The following is a 7,244-nucleotide window of genomic DNA, read 5'->3' as shown; positions in this document are numbered from 1 at the left end:
TATATATATATATATATATATATATATAGGTGGATATGTAAAAGAAAAAAACTAACAAAAAAAACCCCCAGATATTAAGACACGGGAATTCAATGGAACGAGAAGAGTAACTCGTGTAGACTGTCATTCCAGATGATTGCCAGTTTTTTTTTTTTTTTTTCACGAGTATACTGTAATATTTTGGAGTTAGACTATTTTTTTAGATCTATTTTTAATTTCAGTTATAACCGTTCTAGGCTAGCTATAAAGTACTTGACCCATACGAACATTATAATCCACAGTGCTACAGTGACATTTCTATTTTTTTTCCCCACACATTCACACTGCAAGTTTCTTGATCTTTGTTATTGATGAGAAATATGTAAACAGTTTTTGTTTTTTAGTGACTGTTACAAACTTTCAGTATAACTAAGTGGGGGAGAGTTGGCTTTCTAAGGAAGATCATGCTGTTTTTGAAACCTGTAACATTGTAGGTTGTTGGAATTTAAGATCATGTTTTTTTTTTTTTTTTCTCCTTCATTCTGTACACAGTTAATTGTAAAAGCAGATAGTTCATTTGGGTTAAATCTCCAGTGTCCCTTTAAGATGCTGTCCCGTTAACTGATTTAAACAGACCAATAAATAAAAACAAAATTGTGTATAGAGCCTTGACAAAATGTTCCACCTTTGCATCCACCGTACCGGAAAAACAAATTACAATAAATTCAATTTTATGATCTTCAAGTGTTGGTATTTGATGTTTTAACTCTTCCACCAGTGTAGATGGCATAACAGTTAACACTATCACCTTTTCCAACTGTAATTTCAGCCCAACTCTTTGATGGAAAAATCAAATGTTAAGACTGAACACAATCCCCTGAAACGCCAAATATCTGCACTTTTTTTTTGTATCTGAATGTATATACGCATGTGTGCATAAATAGAGTTTACTGTATATGCCATCAAGGTTTCCGTTTTCATTCGGAATGTTTGGAACTCACGAACATGAAATGCATTTAGACTGAATCTTGCACACTGATTTCCCTGCTTATTGGTGAACTTGCCAGCAGCATTTTGAAAGGGGATACTGCATTTTTAAGTCAATGGTCTTTTTACACAGAGTTGTAACAATTTAGATTTTCCAAAAATAAGATGTAATTTTTGATAATAAAATACTCATGTTGATAACCAAAACATTCAGGAATGCAAATTTTGGAATTTTGTCTTCAAGTAAAAAAAAAAAAAAAGAAAAAAAAAAATCTTCCAGTGGAGAAACACACATGCACCCACTTTTGGTTTCAGGTGTTGATTAATGGAATTAGTAAATATTAAGAGATAATATCCGTGGTAATGTACAAGAAATTATTTCCTGGGTATGTCTTTCCAAATTTATTACATACAAATATGGGACATGTAAATGTACTGTGCCCTTTGCAAATGGATCTGTGCTATACTGGTGGTAAACTGTTCAGCTTTTCCTTGTACAAGGTTCTTTGTAAGTAAATGCTAAACTAGTGGGCTTCTGGAAGAGGAATTTTAAAATTGTAGACATTCCAATGTTCGAATAGCAAAAACACTGGTTGGTACATCATCTCTTTTTGAGATCTGGGCCTGCAGCTACTACAGTGTTTTTTATAGCTTAAATCTTTCATATCTCTTGCTTTTTACAACGTACTTATTTTTCATTTTTATAAAGCTTGTCACTTTTTTTCCCTTCTAGCTTCAGAAACCTAAAGGTTTCATTTACCAAAAGTGGTGTAGTTCTTCCCTCTTTCCCTGCTGGTTAATTAGCCCATTTCATGATTGCTCTGTAATGTACCATTGGAATGGTTAAACAGACCTTGTTAGTTACTTTTTTCAATACCATATTTTTTGGCTGCTTTGGCTTTTCTTCAGTGTTAGCCCAGGCTGTAATAAATCCTCTTTGTGTTTTGCATAAGCTTGCATCTGGATCACCAAAGACAGCAATGGCTGAGGAGTTGGATTTCATTACATGCGAGATCTGCTGGGTGCAAACACTTAGAGTCAAGGATGTTTACACCACCTATTATGACAAAGCTTTTTTTTTTTTTTTTTTTTTATAACTACTACAGTGAAAGCGCACTTCTCACACGTTGAACCACTGCTATGGAGCTGCTGGAATAAGGAAATCGAACTCCAAGCAATCACTGTAATAAACTCTTAGAGAAGAAATGCATGGGTTGTCACCAGCAATTTGCTTCTTCTCTGAGTCCCACAGCAATCCTGCAATGTGCTCATTATCCAGTTGGATTGGATTAATAATGAATGTAGGTGTAATGTCATTACTGTCCAGTAGGTAGTGGTTGGCTTGCAAAAGATGTTGTAAATTGACATTTTTTATTGATTAAAATAAACTCCATTTAACAAAGAAGTAAACATATTATACATCGTACATATTTTGATCTGTAAATACATTCCAGCAGGGGACTGTACTGGGCTTAATTGCACATAAAACAATGTGGGCACAGTTTCCCCCCCAAAAAATATTTTTTTATCAAAACATTGAGAAAGCAATTACATTGTGTATCCAGGCCCTTTTTAACTTCCACGAGTGCCCAGGGTTTGTCACAGAAACGTTGCTTGTGGCCCTTTTAACAAGCATAATTATCACAAGTCATTTGGCTCACAATTTCTAAGCTAAATACACATGTATGAGACGAGGTGTCCTGTACCACCAATTCGTTCCTGATTTGCAAACAGGAACGTTATTTTGAGAGAATGTTTTAAGAAGATTAAAGCAAATTATTGGGAAACGTCCCATTTTGAAATGGATTTAAACCAGTTTATGATTTTTATCTATACAGTTGTTTCGGACATATTTAAAGATTAAAAGAGATTTTATATACGGGTTTGTATTATTGATCTATAGAATTTATGTATACATACACAATCCTGTCATCGGTCATAACTAACCATTGTATGTTTAATGAATAAACTTAACCGTTCACTTCCTTGGTTTAAAGGGAGTGTTGTCAGGCTCTTACCATAACACAAATAATCTCAATAATAATAATAACTTGCAGAGGATTTTGTAAATAGATGTACACTTTAAAAACCGAGTATTCATTTAGATTGCACAGTAAAATTACCAAGTCTAATACAAAGGAAGATCTGCACACCCTAGTTTTTAGGGACGGTCTCTTGTTTTCTTTACATATCCTTTTAAAATATAATATTTAGCTGCCCATTAATAAACATTCAAATAGCTCAAATTATACTGTAATGTATTGAAACTGAAGCAAGGCTTCTTTCAGGATTATTCTGGTTCCCTTGTGTTTTCAGTCACTTTGTGTATGTTATATTGCAGTGAAACTGAAGCAAGGCTTCTTTCAGGATTATACAGATTCCCTTGTGTTTTCAGTCACTTTGTGTATGTTATATTGCAGTGAAACAGCCAAATTTATTCAAATGTGTTATGTTTTTTTTTTTTTTTTTTGAATAATGGTTTTGCCTTTTTTTTTGTAATGTCCAACCTTTTACTGCAGCTCCACCTGCTGTAAGCTGATTTCACTCCTGCAGCACAAAATTTGTGTACTATGTGGCATTGCAATAGAAAACTCTGTGTAGTATTTCCAGAATAATGAAAATGTGCCGTACCCTCAAAATGAATCTGGATTATTGTCCTATTTAAGGGGGGGGTTCTGTTTCACTGTTAGGAAGAGTGACAATGATGGTAATGCATGTAATCCTCAAGCAAAGATGCCTCAGTTCAGCAGTGTTCTGGAATCTGAACACTATGTGGATGTTGACTGATGGGTTGAAATCCCACTTCACCTGATCAAGCTGTAGGCCCGACACTCCTCCTCCGGGTTTTCCCGGTAGACGATCCGGTATCCGCAATCTATTGGGGTTCGCATGCATTTCTGAGGCCAAGAGGTGGGCTTCAGCGGGCTACACAGAGAGAAAGGCTGTTAGTAGTATTGCAATGGAAATCCAAATATCAACTAAATGAAATTATTCAGCAAAGCTACTTAATGTTGCCCATTTTCTGTTGTCTTAGCAATAAGGTAATCGGATCAGTCTGGGGTAAATTTGTTCCTTGCTATGTTCAGGATAGTAATGAAAGATATCCCTGGTAATGCACGAGAAGGAAGCTGGAGGGTTGAAAATATGAAACATCAAGTAAAATATGTTTTGAATAAACCCTTGTAAGAAGTAGCTGTATTTCAATAGACAACTACATGGTTTTACTTCCTTGACATGAATGCAAATACAAGTCTGGAGTCTGATCTGGGATAACAATGACCAGCAGAAAAGTGACAGCGGACCTCATAAACTGGCAGTCGACTAATCTCACACTTCACTTTCAAAGCAGCAGCAGCAGTGATGTTTTTTGTGTGTTTAAAGCGTATACTAGTACCAAACTAGCACTGTCAGTATTTGAATTGGGCCATTTGAATTAAATGGAAAGTAATTGTAAAGTGTGCGGTTTCAGATGAATAGAAGTGCCGTTACAACCTCAATCCATTACATCTGGGAACACTTAATAGCAGTTTTAAAATGCAGCCCACAGACAGCAAAGTGTTGCAGAACTGCACTTGCACAAAGAGAGAACCAAACATGATCAAATACGTTATTTATTTTACTTTTATCTTGACTATTTTACTCGGGTTCATAAGTAGTCATGTTACCCCCAATGTGATATATTATTATAAACATCCAAGAGGCTTCAGGCAATCTGCTTCTAAGCACAGTGGCTATTTGCCATGTATGGAAAATTCTTTCCACCCTTCTAACAAAGCTTTTAATAGCTGCCCTTGCTTCAGCGATCCTAATACTATTGTTTTGTGGGTTAATTACGGCATCCTTTTTAAAATTTTTATTCAGGATATGCTGATTCTTTTTCAAATATAGTAGTTTCTGCTGCTGTTGTTTCCTGGTACCTAATCACTTCCTGTGTTTTGTAGGTAAATTTCATTCCTGCAATGTGACCTACAGCACAGGAAGTTATGTACCCAAACGTTTTTGAACCATGTGGCATTGCATTCCCAGTTCTCATCACTTGGTGGTGCGTGGAGCTAATGTAAAGAGTCCTTTTAGTTCTCACTCCTTTTCAAAGGAATTAGGGATACAGCGTTTTTATGGAATTGGTCTCTTGGTTTCCTTTGTTCAAAAGTCTCCCCTGAGCACATAATGCTCAGTTGATGGCAACCTCTATACATTACTGCTGTTCTCAAACACACTCAAGGGTGTGCAGGCAGACTTACCTAAAGCAAGTGAATCCCATCTCATGGCAGTAACACTTGTCACAGCCCCTTGTGAACGTCTGTCCAACTTTGAAGAGCTTATCCTTGCACTTGCATTTGCCTAACAGTTACAAAAGAGAAAATGGTCAGTCCCTGCATAAAGCAATGTCACAAGACATGAATTAAACTGAATTAAGTGCTCAGGGTGCAATAAGAACCAGATGAAGACAAATGTGCTTGCACTATCCAGCCTTAAACATCAGATGGCACTTCAGGTCAGAATATAAATCTGAGTTGCTCTGTAATGAAAACCCAATGTTTTAGCATTATCTACAAATTCCCAATTTAGGAAAAGGGAAAAAAAAAAAAAAGACAATTAAAATTTTACTGCTATACTTTTTTTTTTTTTTTTTTTTTATAACTATCTGTAAAATGGTACCCTTTGATAGTGGAGGTAACATTTTGCCCAAATTCATGTGAGGGAGGCTGACTACCAAACAGTGTACTTCAGTATATGGAATGTGCATTTATTTTTTCATGTGTATCAAATCTTACTAGGTGCAATTTCGCTCATAAGAATTTTTTCTTTCTCTGTGTCTTAATGCGAGTACCATCATTAAACAATATCAAATTAATATCTATCACATTTCAGAATGCAGTATGACATGCTCACGCTATTTAAAGATGGTACTCCGATAAAAATAAAAACTATGAAAATGTACCTTAAAATGATTAAAATAAACATGAAAAATTTGTTAGCAGTAGGCACGTTTATTCCTGCTAAAGTATCCATGGTATTAAAGGTAAAACAACTTCCATTGTAAATACAAATTACATTTTTTATGTCATTTATTTAGGCAAAATTCCCATTTTATATATCATTTACACTGAATTGTTACTTCTGTTTTAGTTTCTTTGTAAAATTAGACTCTGTGTATATAGAGAATCATTCATACCTGGATGATGGTAAATGGCTGCTTCACTGGAACTAAAAGTAAGTAACAGGCAGACAGCCCACAGCATGGTCAGCCAGCACCAAAGACACCTCACAGGAGCCATGGAGAACCAGAGAGAGAGAGACCAGCAAAAATAAGGTAGAATTTAAAAATAAATAAATAAAATATATATAGTCTTCACTCAAAAGGTAAAATGGTTAGAAAGGCTTCTTTTAATAAAATAAATAAATAAATAAATAAATAAATAAATAATAAAAAAAAAACTATTAAATACAAAACCAGGCTTTAAAATAATTTAAAAAAATCTAAGTATAATTTCTATAAAGGATAGCTCAAACTGTCAAGTTATCTCTGCAGTTAAATATGCAGCATATGGAGCTTTTCTTTATAAAGTGCTGAACTTCCCTTCTCTCACTCTCCTGGTCAAGCCTGTCTCTAAACAACAAGTGAGCATGGCTCTGAATTTATACCCTGTCCACACCTGGGTTTGGCAGGTAAGAGAGACAATCTGGTTCAGATAAGAAAGTGAACTAATTCCTCCTCGTTTTCCTGTTATTTCCTGTTTTTTTGTTTGTTTGTTTTTTTTCCCCCAGGTTTCTGCAATTTCAGTAGTACCCTCCCTCTCTCCTCTCTCCTCCCCACCGGCTGCACTCTGTAAGCAGGACACAGCTTTCTTTAATATTGTTGTTGTGGAAAAGCTTGTTGCTGATGTGTTTAGATTTGTGGAAAAGAAGGAATGTCAGCTATTTCCCTATTCCTTGCTTCTCACAAGGCATGGCAATCCAGCATTGTGGTCTCCATGGTGACTGTCAGTTATGTTCCCTCGGTAACATCTAGATTAACCCCACCCCTTTTTGTTTTTGTTTGCCAACCTGGGAGCTTCTCCTTTTGGAGTGTATTTACCAGTGAGATGCTGTTGGAATACTGACAATGAAAATTAGGCTCTGCCTTATAGCTATATATATATATATATATATATATATATTTGGTTTTTTTGTTTATAAATATCTCCAGACAGGTGCAGCCATTTCCAGAGATAATAATACAAATATAATAATAATAAAGTAACAAATTGAAGAAGTTTGTATTCCTGCACACAAAT

The 7,244-nt window shown here is 35.3% G+C and overlaps 1 long non-coding RNA gene across 1 annotated transcript; it reads right to left on the bottom strand.

The window, feature by feature from the left end:
- Window positions 1-12: 12 nt before the first annotated feature.
- LOC121297809 lies at window positions 13-6,299 on the bottom strand. The gene is made up of 3 exons (XR_005947219.1): window positions 6,143-6,299; window positions 5,208-5,307; window positions 13-3,891 (listed from the first exon to the last, which is right to left on the bottom strand). It is a non-coding gene; the product is annotated as an uncharacterized LOC121297809 (long non-coding RNA).
- Window positions 6,300-7,244: the final 945 nt, after the last annotated feature.

The sequence above is a fragment of the Polyodon spathula genome, chromosome 23 (genome assembly GCF_017654505.1).
Source record: "Polyodon spathula isolate WHYD16114869_AA chromosome 23, ASM1765450v1, whole genome shotgun sequence".
Taxonomy (NCBI): domain Eukaryota; kingdom Metazoa; phylum Chordata; class Actinopteri; order Acipenseriformes; family Polyodontidae; genus Polyodon; species Polyodon spathula.
This window is presented reverse-complemented; position numbering and strand designations above follow the sequence as displayed.